This window comes from Pimephales promelas, chromosome 3 (assembly GCF_988280905.1).
Source record: "Pimephales promelas chromosome 3, fPimPro1.hap1.1, whole genome shotgun sequence".
In the NCBI taxonomy this organism is placed as follows: domain Eukaryota; kingdom Metazoa; phylum Chordata; class Actinopteri; order Cypriniformes; family Leuciscidae; genus Pimephales; species Pimephales promelas.
This window is the reverse complement of record NC_142771.1, coordinates 28,044,976-28,062,788: the sequence shown is the minus strand read 5'-3', so window position 1 is coordinate 28,062,788 and position 17,813 is coordinate 28,044,976. Positions and strand designations below refer to the sequence as shown.

General features: G+C 38.6%; 1 protein-coding gene across 5 annotated transcripts in view; it reads left to right on the top strand.

The window, feature by feature from the left end:
• Positions 1-17,813, top strand: part of srcin1a (SRC kinase signaling inhibitor 1a) — a 121,623-nt gene that overhangs the window by 10,463 nt on the left and 93,347 nt on the right. The gene's annotated exons all lie outside the window — the stretch shown is intronic.

The window sequence follows — 17,813 nt, the reverse complement described above, 5'->3', positions numbered from 1 at the left end:
TCGTATTTCCTTCTCTGTGGTGTGTATTTGTGTGTGTACATGCAGGATTAATGCCCTATTAGAACTGGACTAGTTTTCCCTGCAGAGTCAGGTTAATTCATTTTCCGAAATATCCTTTGCATCTATTGTAGTCCTGTCCACATCAAACACGTGTGTTTTTTCTCATACAACCATGGGGAAAAAATTACAGAGCAAATTACCTGCTGAAGTAAAGTTTTATTTCTTTACTATATAAGTAAAGTTAGATTTAGTTCTTTCTGACAACTTTTTGTGGACTAACAGTGTACTATCTTATGTAAAAGGAAAAAGCAGTGTGGTACCAGCTCATTCAAGACCAAATCCAGGCTAAAACCTGAGTAGCCTGAGAAGTTGCTTTCCATTTGATATTTGATCACTACGTGAAATAAATGAACTTCACAGGGTATTTCACCATCTTAAGTAAGATTCCAATTCAAAAGGAGCGAACATGTTCAGTTTGAAGTACTGCAAATGGCATATGGAATAAGTTAACATCCCTTCAGAATAAGTAAAGAGGTCAATTTACTCACCAGTCATTGTGTATCACTCCAGTACTGCAAGAAGTTTGACTAAAATAAAGGTAGTGGCATTTTTTTGAGGCTCCAGTGTTTATATTGAGCTTAATTTGTCTCAAGTTTGGTTTGCACAAAGTTAAATAGTATAAAATACACATCTAATATAACCAAATTATGTTATATTAAGCATCAACAACATACATTTATAATTCAGTTTAGCATTTTCAAATGACAATTTATATAGATTAAAAAGTAAGAACTTACAATACATAAATGCACTATCAATGTATTACGCGTCGTGCAGATTACGTGAACGTATGATAATTTATATTGTGTTTATTTAATATTTACATAAGTATATTCTGCCATAATACATTAAATTCCTCTAATATGCTCGACTCAAGTGTCATCTGTGGTTGATCATATTTTGTTCAACGCTCCCTGTAGTAGCAGACTCGGGTATCATCTAAATGAATTCCTCCCCTTAAATATATGCATAATACTATAATAAAATTGCATATCTCAAGTTTTATTTGACTCTGTTTTGTGATGCACACATCCTGATCATATGCATAATGCTCATTTGGACTATACAGACACTCCAATTTTAGTAAAAACTGCTGAAATCCTAATCTGTTCGATAGGAAAACAAATTCACAGATGGCTTATATTAAAAACTGTATCTCAGTTGTCATTTAGAAAACAAATCATGCTTGTTCATACATGAATAGATGCGTGTGTTTGTATCCATAAATAAAATTGTCACATTCAGACAGGCAGATTCTGTATGCATGTTGTCATTTCAAAGAGTCCACCTTCACTTTTATTTCTGCTCCTCATGTGTTCATCTATTCATCTTCCATCATAACATCTTATGCTGGGCGGAAGAAGATGTTTTAGAAAGCACCCGATGTAGATAGTAGATGACACAAACCATATGTTGCCCCCTCCTGTGTGGACTGGATGTGATGTCATCATAGTTGGACAGGTATCAAAGAGGTGTCTTTTCAACTGCCCACAGCATCTGCCTGGGCAAGATGTTCTAGATGAGTTTCTGTGAACTTTCTGGAACTTTGCAAAGAGTTGCCTCCCTCTTTTTTCTTTTTTGGCCAACCTGGAACGCCATCAATAACTGTTCAAATCTCTTGCACTTAGAGATCCACTTGGATGACAAAAGTAGAGGCATTTCCTCTCTTTCTTTCTCTCTCTCTCTCTCTGTCACACACAGACACACTCAGGCTCTAAATATCTCTTGTGCACTCAGTTGCATTTCTCTCATACATTCTTTGTTCCTGCCACATCTCAGGTATGGAATCTTCAAATATTCATGAACTTCTGGAATTATTGATGCAGAGCGGGAGTGTTTCCCTTGGGAGGGCTTTTGTGTTTTACGGGTTTCATTTAAACAGCCTGTTTTTCCGGTCGGTATGAAATGCCAGAGAGTGTGAAAATGTGCATTAGACTAAGTATGTGTGTGTTTGTCCACTGAGAAACAAGGTCTCACAAGTGCTTGCCAGACACAGTTTATGAGATTCCATCTGCAGTCATTTCAGCAGAATTAAACCACTACGAACAGGCAACTAAAGGAAAACCCATGTCCACTGTTGCTTAGGGTTTCTCAACCAATGAGAGTATAGAGAAATAGAGAAGAGATAGAATGGAAAGTGTTGCAAACAGGAGGTGATCAAGAGTTTTTGATTTATGGAGTCAACTTACATGAGCATATTATATTTTTTACTCAACACAACAAGAGCCATTCATAATTCATCTCTCACTGCACTAAACCAAAACACTGTATAAACACAAACTCAAATGTCACTTTGTGCTGAACCTGAACACTGTTTGAAAACTAAACTAACATAGGTTCATGTAATGGCGTTTTTCCACAGCACGGCTCGGCTTGGTTTTCCACTGCAGTTAGTACAGCGTCAAAGTGGGTGGGATTATAAACTGCTCGTTAGTTGTGTGCCGCCTACTGCCGTGAAATTTTTTTTAACCCCCCCATGCTGTGAAGGACAGTGAAGAAACCCTCCCGGATGACTGTCTTTTGGAGAAAGTATCTCTAAGTGCAGAAGTAATTTATTTAAAGGGGTGGTTAATTGCATTTTCACTTTTTTTTCATTTGTGTAATATTGCTGTTGGTGCTTGATAAACATCACTGCACTGAGACTAATCATCTGAACACTAATCATTTGAATACTAACACTAACATAAACATCACTGCACTGAGCCCAAACATCATCTGAACACTAACATAAACATCACTGCACTGAGCCCAAACATCATCTGAACACTAACACAAACATCACTGCACTGAGCCTAAACATCATCTAAACACTGACGTAAACATCACTGCACTGAGCCTAAGCATCATCTGAACACTAACGTAAACATCACTGCACTGAGCGTAAGCATCATCTGAACACTAACATAAACATCACTGCACTGAGCCTAAGCATCATCTGAACACTAACGTAAACATCACTGCACTGAGCCTAATCATCATCTGAACACTAACATAAACATCACTGCACTGAGCCTAATCATCATCTGAACACTAACATAAACATCACTGCACTGAGCCTAAACATCATCTGAACACTATTATAAACATCACTGCACTGAGCCTAAGCATCATCTGAACACTAACATAAACATCACTGCACTGAGCCTAAACATCATCTGAACACTAACACAAACATCACTGCACTGAGACTAATCATCATCTGAACACTAACATAAACATCACTGCACTGAGCCTAAACATCATCTGAACACTATTATAAACATCACTGCACTGAGCCTAAGCATCATCTGAACACTAACATAAACATCACTGCACTGAGCCTAAAATCATCTGAACACTAACGTGAACATCACTGCACTGAGCCTAAACATCATCTAACCACTAACATAAACATCACTGCACTGAGCCTAATCATCATCTGAACACTAACTTAAACATCACTGCACTGAGCCTAAACATCATCTGAACACTAACATAAACATCACTGCACTGAGCCTAAACATCATCTAACCACTAACATAAACATCCCTGCACTGAGCCTAATCATCATCTGAACACCAACATAAACATCACTGCACTGAGCCTAATCATCATCTGAACACCAACATAAACATCCCTGCACTGAGCCTAATCATCATCTGAACACTAACATAAACATCATCTGAACACTAACATAAACATCACTGCACTGAGCCTAAGCATCATCTGAACACTAACGTAAACATCACTGCACTGAGCCTAAACATCATCTGAACACTAACGTAAACATCCCTGCACTGAGCCTAATCATCATCTGAACACTAACATAAACATCACTGCACTGAGCCTAAACATCATCTGAACACTAACATAAACATCACTGCACTGAGCCTAAACATCATCTGAACACTAACGTAAACATCACTGCACTGAGCCTAAACATCATCTGAACACTAACATAAACATCACTGCACTGAGCCTAATCATCATCTGAACACTAACATAAACATCACTGCACTGAGCCTAATCATCATCTGAACACTAATGTGAACATCACTGCACTGAGCCTAAACATCATCTGAACACTAACATAAACATCACTGCACTGAGCCTAAACATCATCTGAACACTAATGTGAACATCACTGCACTGAGCCTAAACATCATCTGAACACTATCATAAACATCACTGCACTGAGCCTAATCATCATCTGAACACTAACTTAAACATCACTGCACTGAGCCTAAACATCATCTGAACACTAATGTGAACATCACTGCACTGAGCCTAAACATCATCTGAACACTAACATAAACATCACTGCACTGAGCCTAATCATCATCTGAACACTAATGTGAACATCACTGCACTGAGCCTAAACATCATCTGAACACTATCATAAACATCACTGCACTGAGCCTAATCATCATCTGAACACTATCATAAACATCACTGCACTGAGCCTAATCATCATCTGAACACTAACTTAAACATCACTGCACTGAGCCTAAACATCATCTGAACACTAACATAAACATCACTGCACTGAGCCTAATCATCTGAACACTAACGTAAACATCCCTGCACTGAGCCTAAACATATGAACACTAACGTAAACATCACTGCACTGTGCCTAAACATCATCTGAACACCAACATAAACATCACTGCACTGAGCCTAAACATCATCTGAACACCAACATAAACATCACTGCACTGAGCCTAAACATCATCTGAACACCAACATAAACATCACTGCACTGAGCCTAAACATCATCTGAACACCAACATAAACATCACTGCACTGAGCCTAAACATCATCTGAACACCAACATAAACATCACTGCACTGAGCCTAAACATCATCTGAACACTAACATAAACATCACTGCACTGAGCCTAAACATCATTTGAACACCAACATAAACATCACTGCACTGAGCCTAAACATCATCTGAACACCAACATAAACATCACTGCACTGAGCCTAAACATCATCTGAACACTAACGTAAACATCACTGCACTGAGCCTAATCATCATCTGAACACCAACATAAACATCACTGCACTGAGCCTAAACATCATCTGAACACCAACATAAACATCACTGCACTGAGCCTAAACATCATTTAAACACCAACATAAACATCACTGCACTGAGCCTAAACATCATCTGAACACCAACATAAACATCACTGCACTGAGCCTAATCATCATCTGAACACTAATGTGAACATCACTGCACTGTGCCTAAACATCATCTGAACACTAACGTGAACATCACTGCACTGTGCCTAAACATCATCTGAACACTAACATAAACATCACTGCACTGAGCCTAAACATCATCTGAACACTAACACAAACATCACTGCACTGAGCCTAATCATCATCTGAACACTAACTTAAACATCACTGCACTGAGCCTAATCATCATCTGAACACTAATGTGAACATCACTGCACTGTGCCTAAACATCATCTGAACACTAACATAAACATCACTGCACTGAGCCTAAACATCATCTGAACACTAACATAAACATCACTGCACTGAGCCTAATCATCATCTGAACACTATCATAAACATCACTGCACTGAGCCTAATCATCATCTGAACACTAACATAAACATCACTGCACTGAGCCTAAACATCATCTGAACACTAACACAAACATCACTGCACTGAGCCTAATCATCATCTGAACACTAACTTAAACATCACTGCACTGAGCCTAATCATCATCTGAACACTAATGTGAACATCACTGCACTGTGCCTAAACATCATCTGAACACTAACATAAACATCACTGCACTGAGCCTAAACATCATCTGAACACTAACATAAACATCACTGCACTGAGCCTAATCATCATCTGAACACTATCATAAACATCACTGCACTGAGCCTAATCATCATCTGAACACTAACATAAACATCACTGCACTGAGCCTAAACATCATCTGAACACTAACACAAACATCACTGCACTGAGCCTAATCATCATCTGAACACTAACTTAAACATCACTGCACTGAGCCTAATCATCATCTGAACACTAATGTGAACATCACTGCACTGTGCCTAAACATCATCTGAACACTATCATAAACATCACTGCACTGAGCCTAAACATCATCTGAACACTAACACAAACATCACTGCACTGAGCCTAATCATCATCTGAACACTAATGTGAACATCACTGCACTGTGCCTAAACATCATCTGAACACTAACATAAACATCACTGCACTGAGCCTAATCATCATCTGAACACTAATGTGAACATCACTGCACTGTGCCTAAACATCATCTGAACACTAACATAAACATCACTGCACTGAGCCTAAACATCATCTGAACACTAACACAAACATCACTGCACTGAGCCTAATCATCATCTGAACACTAACTTAAACATCACTGCACTGAGCCTAATCATCATCTGAACACTAATGTGAACATCACTGCACTGAGCCTAAACATCATCTGAACACTATCATAAACATCACTGCACTGAGCCTAAACATCATCTGAACACTAACATAAACATCACTGCACTGAGCCTAATCATCATCTGAACACTAACTTAAACATCACTGCACTGAGCCCAATCATCATCTGAACACTAATGTGAACATCACTGCACTGAGCCTAAACATCATCTGAACACTATCATAAACATCACTGCACTGAGCCTAAACATCATCTGAACACTAACTTAAACATCACTGCACTGAGCCTAAACATCATCTGAACACCAACATAAACATCACTGCACTGAGCCTAATCATCATCTGAACACTAATGTGAACATCACTGCACTGTGCCTAAACATCATCTGAACACTATCATAAACATCACTGCACTGAGCCTAATCATCATCTGAACACTAACTTAAACATCACTGCACTGAGCCTAAACATCATCTGAACACTAACTTAAACATCACTGCACTGAGCCTAAACATCATCTGAACACCAACATAAACATCACTGCACTGAGCCTAATCATCATCTGAACACTAATGTGAACATCACTGCACTGTGCCTAAACATCATCTGAACACCAACATAAACATCACTGCACTGAGCCTAAACATCATCTGAACACTAACGTAAACATCACTGCACTGAGCCTAAACATCATCTGAACACTAACGTAAACATCACTGCACTGAGCCTAAACATCATCTGAACACCAACATAAACATCACTGCACTGAGCCTAAACATCATTTGAACACCAACATAAACATCACTGCACTGAGCCTAAACATCATCTGAACACCAACATAAACATCACTGCACTGAGCCTAATCATCATCTGAACACTAATGTGAACATCACTGCACTGTGCCTAAACATCATCTGAACACTATCATAAACATCACTGCACTGAGCCTAAACATCATCTGAACACTAACATAAACATCACTGCACTGAGCCTAATCATCATCTGAACACTAACTTAAACATCACTGCACTGAGCCTAAACATCATCTGAACAATAATGTGAACATCACTGCACTGAGCCTAAACTTTCTGAATGTTTATGTCACTGCAGTTAACTTAAACAGTTAAAACACTCAAACACTGCTAACTGCTAACATATAATCATCACTGCAGTAAGCAAGCTCAAACCTAAACCTCACCCTAACTTCCTTCGCTGTTTAGAAACCGAACACTTGACCTTTTAATAATATCCAGCACATTTTCACTGTCAAAATCCTTACTGAAAATCATTGGTATCAACTTGCATCTATGTCTTTTTAAAAATAACAGTAGTAATACTAAACAATTGCATTTGCAGTTGGGATTAGGGAATAATTAAAGATCTAAATGAGGTAGTGATATATTGAACACATATGCACTGAGCACTGTGAATGTGTAAGTGAGAATTCCCTCTGCAAAGAGAAAGTGTCTGCAATTCCCTCTCCTCATCCCCTCATCCCCACCCGTCCTGCATAATCTGACTTTTACATGCAGGACATATAAAACAGTATTGATTTAGCTCTCTTTCTCTGCTCCTTTCTTCCTTTTCTTCTCTCTATTTGACACAAGAATTGCTGTGATATTGCCATCCCTCTTCCCTCTCACCCTCTGGATTATTCCTTCCATCTTTTGTTCAGTGTACATAAAGACTATTGAAAGCCAATGTCCGCCCACTCTTCAACATAGTGGCTTGAGCCACAGATCCTGCTGTTCTCTACATGGCTGTGAGCTGCACTCTGTCAACTCGACCTTCAGCATGCACAGTGCTCTTGTGAAAGAGGCCTGTCATTTCTCTGCTGTAAATGTGTTCTCTGAAGTTATTATTGCTTTACTTGTTTTATACCCGTGAAGCTGCTGAGAGTGACATATTTAATTTGTGTGCCACTAGCATCACCAAATGAATGTGTAATCATGACAATGTTTTAGTGACTTAGTATCATTTGCATGTTTACCTTGAATATAAGAAAGTATTTTGTGAAGGCACAAGTGCTATACCAATAAATCGTACTCGGCTACCTAACATAACCTCGGTTCTCTTCCTTAGGTTCTCTCGTATTGCGTAAGTTTAGCTTACGCTACGGGTAAAGTCATCTTTTCTCGAGATATTGAAGCCAAAAGTTATCCTTAATTTTGCATTCTTTGTCAATGCAGTGCAGCAGCTAGCAGGCTGTTGAGCGCGCTCATTGGCTGCTCTGCGGCAACTGCAGCAGCCTACCACTTAGCCTGGTGTGACGTCACACCCAATGGTGGTGCTTCGCGCTCTCTACGTGTCACAGCCCGCAAAAGTGGGTGTGGCTTAGCATATAAAAGCACGGCTCAGAGGCTGCTTCCCTGGTTTTCATCATCTGAAGCGAAAATCGCTCGTGGCGCAAGCACTGACGGTTACGCAATACTCGTTCCCTCTCTAGAGAGAACCGAGGCTACGTTAGGTAACTGAGTACATTCTCTTATGAGAGGTTCTCTCGTATTGCGTAAGTTTAGCTTACGTTACGGGAACCTCTTGTCAATGCTGTGCGCACCAAGCATCCACTCTATGAGTCCCAGGGAATGAAAAGTGGGAATTCAGGTGGCCAGCACAGTGGGCCTACACATGTGTATATATAAGCACCCATGGGAAATGCAGAGATATATTGCACATTAGATATCAGCCCATATTAGTCCAGCTCAACCAGGAGAGCTAATTAGTTGAAAGTAGTCTGCGCACAAGCATCTGGGCACAACAGACACATCTTAGACTGACAGAAGTCTAGCCTGCAAGGCGGAAACTTCCATGTAATAAAAACCTCACAAATGTAGGCTGGGAGGTCCCAGCCCGCCGCAATACAGATGTCGTGAAAGGAAATTCTGCTGGACCATGCCCACGTTGAGGCTATATGAGCTCTGATGCCAAGAGGGCTTTGCAGACCTTTCGACGCATAAGCGGCAACAATAACTTCCACTATGCATCTGGACAGGGACTGTTTCGAGGGGGCGAGACCCTTGGTGCATCCTCCAAACGAAACGAAAAGCTGCTGTGAGGATCTGAAAGAGGTGGAGCGTGCCGCGTAATGTAAGCTCTCGATCCCTAACGGGCAGAGAAGGCTGTCGCTGCTCTCGCTGTCGGAAACTGGCAGAGCCGAAAGAGAAATAACCTATGCTCTGAAGGGAGTGCCAATCACCTTTGGGACATAGCCATGTCTTTGTTTGAGGATGACCTTTGAGTCAATCGGGATAAACTTGAGACACACAGCGCTAACGGATAGCACGTGCAAGTCCCCCACACGTTTGACTGATGACAGAACCAAAAGAAAAATAGTTTTGAGGGAGAGGCACTTTAGATTCGCAGAATCAAATAGTTCAAAGGGATACATTTTCAGGGCCTCTAGGACGTCAGAGAGATCCCAAATAGGAACCGAAATGGGGCACGGTGGGTTCATCCCTCTGGCACTTCTAAGGAAGCGGATGACCAACTCTTTCCTTCCTAATGACTGGCTGCACTTTTACTCAGCAAAAGCTGCAACCGCCGGCACGTAAACTTTGAGCGTGGATGGGGACCTCGCCTTACCCAACACCTCTTGAAGGAAGCTGAGCAGCTGCGTGACCTCATCCATTCGTGAGTCTAGATTTCTGTCGGTGCACCATTTGAAGAACACCGAGTATTTAGACGTGTAGAGTAGTCTTGTAGAGGGAGGTCTAGACTGCGTGATCGTGTTTACAACTCCTCCTGGCAGGACAACAGATAGCCGTTGATTAACAATGCGTACAGAGACCAGCGCTCTGTATGGGGATGCCAGATCAACCCGTGGTTCTCATGGTTCTCCCATCACGGGGCTATGAGGAGCATCGGGCGGCGCGATTCCCTGATTCTCTTGTTTACCTGTGGTAACATCGAGACCAGAAGGAAAGCAGACCGTGGGCAGCTGGGCCAGTGCATCCTCGTTCTTTAAGAAGAACACTGGGCAATGAACGATGTCCTTTGATGCAAATAGGTCGACTTCAGCTCTGCCAAAAAGGTGCCATATCAACTGGACTGTTTTGGGGTGTAGAGACCACTCGCTGGGGGGAATATTGTCCCTGGACAGCCTGTTTGGGATGTCGTCCCCATACAAGGAGGCGTTCCTTCAGATCGCAAAGGCACCTGGATTTGACACCACCCTGAACCATGTGGCATGGTGGTAGGCAGAGCAACAATGAGCGCGCTAGACAACCCACTCTAGGTCTGCTAGCTGCTGGACTGCTTTGACAAAGAATGCAAAATTAAGGATAATTTTGGCTTTTATATCTCGTGAAAAGATGACTTTACCCATAGCGTAAGCTAAACTTGCGCAAACCTCTCTTAAGACAACTGATATTACAGCGATTTATAGAATAGATTATTGCTATTAGATACTTTATTGTGCATGCTTATTTTCTTTATTTTACATTTAGATTGCCTTTGCTGTCATCTAACACTCGCGCAGATTTTTAAAAACCATATTTACTTTCGTAAAATATGTCCAGGGTGTTCATCAGTGCATGTTACGGTAAATTGACCACTTTTTAACTTATAAACAACTTTTTCTGCCTCTGAAATAATATAACCAAGGCTGCACAAAAAATATAAACTAATCATTTCATAGCCTAATGGACTGGCTAATGTTTTCACGATCCAATCAAATCCCAGTAGATGAAATGAAGTCCTTTGCAAGTATTATTTTCCTCCAGATTCATATCACATTATGTATGTGCTGAAGATGCCATTGTGTTGCCTTTAAAACACACACATACACACTTTAAAACATACACATACACACACGTCAGTTTATGCATGCACATAAATGCAGAGAAATGATAGATGGGCAAATTCTGATATACCATTTCAAGACACTGACTACCGCAGCCACATACACATTTTCTATTAGCTATAATCAGCATGTTATTCCTCTTTTCTCTGCACACACACACACACGCAGCAGCACGCCACAGTCTCATAATCACTTTAATTGGAGGCAACAGAAAGGAGGTAATTTGGCAGCGAGCGGAAGAGGAGAGAAAAAAACATAAAAAGAACAGGATTGAAGAGCTGTGTTTACTGAGCGACTGATGACTGGCTTTTGGCTGCTGTGTTTTGTTGATGTGTTTTCAGTATTGTCTCTGGGGTTGAATAGAGGTTAATTCTGTCATTTAAAAGCAAGGAGCAACCTTTAGCACACGTGTGTGTTTGTGTGCGTGTGTGTGTGTATGAACTGCCATTTTACTGCAGGTGGTTTGACATGCACATGTTTTTTTCAGTATACTGTCTCTAAAATGTACATCTTGCTGCAATTATTGAATTGAAATCTAAATACAGCATTTAAATATAATGTATTTAGCATAACCTTGTTCGTTCTTTTCAATTGTCATCCTTTCCTCATCCTCTTGACAGAAATGAACGGGTTTAACCTGAGTGCTTCTGTGCCCTCTGGTGCATTTTTTTTTTCTATTCAGAATAGCTGTGCTGTACAGTGCAGATGTAAGTGCTTAAATTATATGCATGTCTACACCATTATGTATAGCACTTCCCCTTCCAAATACATGTAGCCACAACATGGACACATACACATGGGAGGATGGTGCATTAAATGTGTTCATTTGAACAGTGAGCTGTAGCATAACATCACATCCTACTCTTCTTGGACTGATAGTCATGCTGCAGGAGGACTTCCTGCTGTTTGGGCTTGATGGGGAGGGCTTTTACTCACCGGACTCGCCTCCATGCGGTAAGTTTTGACCAGGGCGTTTCTGGATCAGGTCCAGGTGGCTGGAGGTTTTACTTCTTGGTTTGTGCTGGAATGTGAAATATGGTTTTAATTCATAGAGGAACTTTAATGCAGACAGCAGCTTTATTCTCTCTGACTGCTGTGCAGATTAGATTGTGCTGTGTTTGGATTGCGAGACAAAGAATAGAAAAGCTTTTGTCTTTCTTAATTGTTTTCACACATCATTTGCAGGCATGAGATAAATGTTGTGCTCTATGGGATTTTTCTTATTTGTGTGTGTGTGGATGCATGCGTGTGTGTCCTGGTAAACCCTACGTTATGGTGACAAATTGTCCCCACAAAGATGGCATATTTCGAAAGTCTTTGACGTTGTTGTTGGGAACATTTTTGGTCCTCGTGTGAAAAATTAAGTGATGCTTTTTGAAAATGTAAAAATGCAGAATGTTTTCTGTGTTTGGGTAGGGGATAGAATATACCGTTTGTACAGGATATAAAAACCATTATATCTATGGAAAGTCTCCAAAGTCTTCGTGTTGATTTTGATCTTGATGAAGGTCAAACATTAGCCGGTTTAACTCACTCCCAAGCATTAAAGTGTTCTTAAGGTTGGATACATCCATATTTGGTTTGTCCCTCTTTTGCTCAATGACAGCAGCACTCGATGGACATGTTCTCAGCATAATTTGAGATGATCCAAGGAGCATATTGAGCTTCAGTAGCATAAAAGCATCTGAACGTCTGTGCAAAGAGCCACATGATCAATGGGATCATTTTCCTTACTCATTTAATGTCACAATGTTTCGTTGTTTTAAATGTTTGTGTTCTTTTTATATCCTGGTTTTTAAAACACAAAAAGATCTTCAAATTTTCAGCGTGGTCTCAGTCTTTTGAACTCAACTGTGTATGTGCTAATGATTTATTAATACAATCAATCTGAAGAAGTTGTGAACTCCACTTTAAATGGTACAAATGATCATTTGTTGAATCTGATGTGCTTCAAAAGCATCAATACCCATTTATTATATGAATGAGAACTTTAGGAGGAAATTAAATCTGTGCAACAGTGATCTGGAAGATTGATGGAATGAACGTGACAGTAAGGAGAGATGGAATAGGTTTCGCACTACAGGCACTCTGGGTGATGTCTTTTGAAGCCGGCACTTTCCTCTTTCATATTATGCTCTGTGGCCTTTGACAGCACAGGCCAATTAGAGCAGCACATCAGAAGAGCATGCCAGAGCCAAACCACCATGGGAAACCATGAAGCAATCTGTAGATAATTCATAGAGCTGCAGTCTTTGCATAGGTAAAAGTGGCTTCTTTCATAGATCTTACAATGCGATTTATATTATACTGTAGCTGGCTAAGCAAACACTGTAAGCTTTAAAATAAAATTCATGTTTTTCTAAACTGTATGGTGAACTTTTGGTGCCACTTTTTTGGTGCCAGGTGTTCTGAAGCAGGCAATTGACTTGACACCAGTGGCATATTGTAAATGCATTCATTATGCATTTAAAATAACCAAGCATTGTTGGAGATCCTGTCAGATGATTTGAAGTGTTTTAATCTAACTTCTGAATCTGAATGGTGTTATATTCCTCTCATGTGCTCTGCGGTCTATCCAGACTGTGAGAAATGAGTCACGCGCAGCATTCGGCGACAGGAAACAGACTGGTCATGACTTTCAGAGAGCATTAGTGAGCACAGGAAGACCTAATGTTCCACCTAATGTCCCTCCACCTAAAATCCCTTCCTGGGGACTTGTATGAATGGAGAGAAACTAATAAGGATTTTCGCGAGCTAATCTATATATAATAAAATCGATATATTAAATAAATAAAAAGAAAAATCCATAAAAATGTATATTGAAGTATCTGAAGTATCATGTGACACTGAAGTTGCAGCTTCTGAATGCAGTTGTTTGAAATTGTAATAATATTTCACAATATTACTGTTTTTACTGTATCAAATAAATCCAGCCTTGGTGAGCATACAAGTTCATTATAAAGCATAAAAATATGGTAGTGTAAATAATATTGTTTAATTATAATATATAATATAATATAATATCATAATTTTAAAGTAGAATTCTGTGCAAATTGTTTCCTGCATAACAGTTGACTCCCGCATCATTATTTGAATGCACTTATTGTAGTCAGCATGTTTAAATTTTTAGCACATAAATCCAAATCTGCCTTTAAACAGTACAGCATTTTTTATTTATTTATTTATTTATTTATTATTTTTTGCTGTGGCTTGTTGCTTTAGTCTGTCAGTCTGACGGTCTGTCTAAGTGGGTGGTTCTTGGCCAGAATAATTTAGACCAGATCATCTTCCAATCTGATATGTCTTCCCTTCTATCCTTCTCTAACTCGCTCCTTATGTGATTTGTGTCTTTATACTGTGTTCCGATTGCCTTTTGCTATTGTTGTTGATTGTTTATCTTAAACAAAAACCTAGTCTCATCAAATTCATCAAATCAAACTGAAGCTAAAAATTGCTAATGTCAGATCAATGGCTTCAAGGTCACAAAAGATTCATCAACTTTCTACGAACTCTTCGGCTCTTTTCAAGATAATGACTCACAACGCTTACTAAACTCTTCTGAATCTATCTATAGCAGTTTGTGCGCCGTTCTGTGTGAACGACAGCTGGGGAAAATTAACAAGCACTCGAAAATCAAAAGACCCCATCCATCTTTTCTCCTCAGTCATGTTTTTTCCCTTCCTCTTTTCCGCTCCTCTGCCATTCTCCGGCTGAGTGACAGATTGAAAAGATGCAGAGATTACTTATTCTTTGTCCCCAAAGTGAACAAAAAACAAAGCAAAGGAGGAGAGGGAAAAGGAAAGGAGTGATATTTGGTTTAGATGAGAAGAGAGAGGGGAGGAGGGAGAAGAAGGCAGAAGTATGTGAGATAGAGATAAGCACAATAGAGACAGAGCCTCTGGATGGTGTCTTTCTCAATATAAAGATACCACCTACTCGAAAAGAGAGTGAGTGGAAGAGTATAACCTGGTAAAGAAAGAATCGATCAGATTCATGTTGCATTTTAGTTTAACAAATCCCAACCTTAACTCACTTCCACTGCTGTGATCAAATAAAAGAAAAAATCTTTTTTTCTTCTTATAGTGAACATGAAAACATCTGATATTGAATTCTCCCAGACGTTTCCTTGAGTAATAAAGCCGAATCCATTTTTAAACACTATTTTTGATGTTCACTTCTAATTTTGCATCTCAGGTCTCCAATGGAACGACAATTTACTTTTAAATGACTCATTTTTCAACTCTCTAAATCATGCGTGTGTCACGGTGATGCCATTGAACAACTCCTTTTTGCAGCTTAATTTTGATAAACGGTAGGGAAGCTTTGGGTTCTTTTCAGTACTAGTACATCAATCTGTTTTATTTCAAAAGAGCCAACAAAATCCAGATTTTTCCTCCCTTAAAAAAGCACTTTAAAGCGCTTAAGGAAAGAGAACAAAAGATGCTACGAGTTGAAGGGCAAGTGAAGGACGGCGCTTGAAAAAGATTGCTCTCTTCATGTCCCACAGGGAATGCAATCATTTCGATCTTTACATGATCACACATGCGTACTGTTGCTCTGTTAATCTGAATCTCCATCACTTTTATTATTCATTCATCCCTCTAACAGATTCCCATTTTCACTTTATTTAGTGCATGCCAGAAAAATGCTTGTCATCGCTAAATTTGTGTTATTAACCCCTTGCATATGAGGACTGTGATGTCTGCATTGTGTTTGCAAAATGCCTCAAACATGTGTTAATCTTTAAGATCTGTGTTTGTGCAGATCTTAAATGCATGCTGTTGAAAGAACTGCTATTTACATTGAGAGGTACACGGGCGCTGTCCATGGTGCTGATACACTAGACTAGCCTGCTGAAAATAATGCTGACTCTTCTGTTACCATAAAGGCTTGCGTTTACTGCATATTATGCATTGTTGCTGTCTTGTGTTGGACGCATTGATGCCATTTTCAGAGCATGTGTTTAATGTAAGTCTTACAGTACTGGTGTTGATGATGATCAGCGCTGCATTGCTTCTGTTTAACATTGTGCAGTCATGCGGTCTCACTGCTGCCTCATTCCCTTCATCTCTTTTAGACATTTACATTTTGGCATCAGTGTTAAAGCTTCAGCGTGTTGGAAGAGGTCAGTGTTGGTCTCAGCTGACTGAGGCTTTCTAAAAATTGACTGTTGAGGTAAATGTCCATTTTAATGCATGTGTTCATTTACTTCCAGAACCATTCAGATTAAGTCACTTATCTTGTTGTGGGTTTGTGCAAATTTGTTGTTGATGCGTAAAATGTTGATGCGTAAAAAAAAAAAAATTTAAAAAATGAAAAAGAAAAAAAAATCAACCAAATTTTGTAATATAATCGAAATAAAATAATCAAATAGTCAATTAAATGTATTCTTTCAAGTGTATATTTTATTAGATTTATTTTAATAAACAAATTTAGTTTGATTACAAACATTATTGGACATTTATATAATAAATGTTATATTATATATGTAAAATATAATGTCTTTTTATGTATATGTATTAGGACTGTCAAACGATTAATCATGATTAATCGCATCCAAATTAAAAATTTGTGTTTACATAATATGTGTGTATATATATATATATATATATATATATATACTCACACACACACACACACACACACACATGCATGTATATTTAACAAAAACATATTATTTATATAATATATAAAGATATTTATATATAATATAAATTATATATAAATCTGTATACAGTATATACATGAAAATATTTCTTAAATATATACAAACATGTGTGTGTATTTATATATATAAAATAATTATACACAGTGCATCCACATTATGTAAACACAAACTTTTGTTTTGGTTGCGATTAATCGCAATATATGTGTGTATATATATATATATATATATATATATATATATATATATACTGTATATATAAGTTATATAAAAATTGCCTGTGTAATTTATCTAGGTATATATATATATATATATATATATATACATATAACATTAAATTACTCAATATAATTGCTCAAATTACTCATTACTCAATATAATTAAATATAAATCATATTAAAAATATTATTAATATTATTTTAATATTTTTACACAGTGACAAGCCATAATTTCACTTATAAATTTCAGAGATTCATTATGAATCTCCTGTAGTGTGACAAAGTTTTTAAAAGTACACATTATTTTTCTATATTTGAGGTCAGTACTAATTTTTTGTAAATAAAGTAAATAAAAACAATTATTAAAATAATACAGTTTTCAGGTAAGGGTCAAATTACTCTTTAGCCATTATAAATAGCTGTAATAGTATGAAAACAGCAGAAGACTAACAGCAGGCCTTCATTCAGGAGGTGTTTGTGTATGTATCATGTGTGCTTGCCACAGTGAGGCGCTGTGTGTTTCCACTGAACTCCTCCTCCTCCTTTCCACACACTCTTTCTCTCCCTGTCCCTTTCTCCTCTTTCTCTTTCTTCCCTCTTTCCTCTGATGAGGATCTCTCATCTCTTCCACT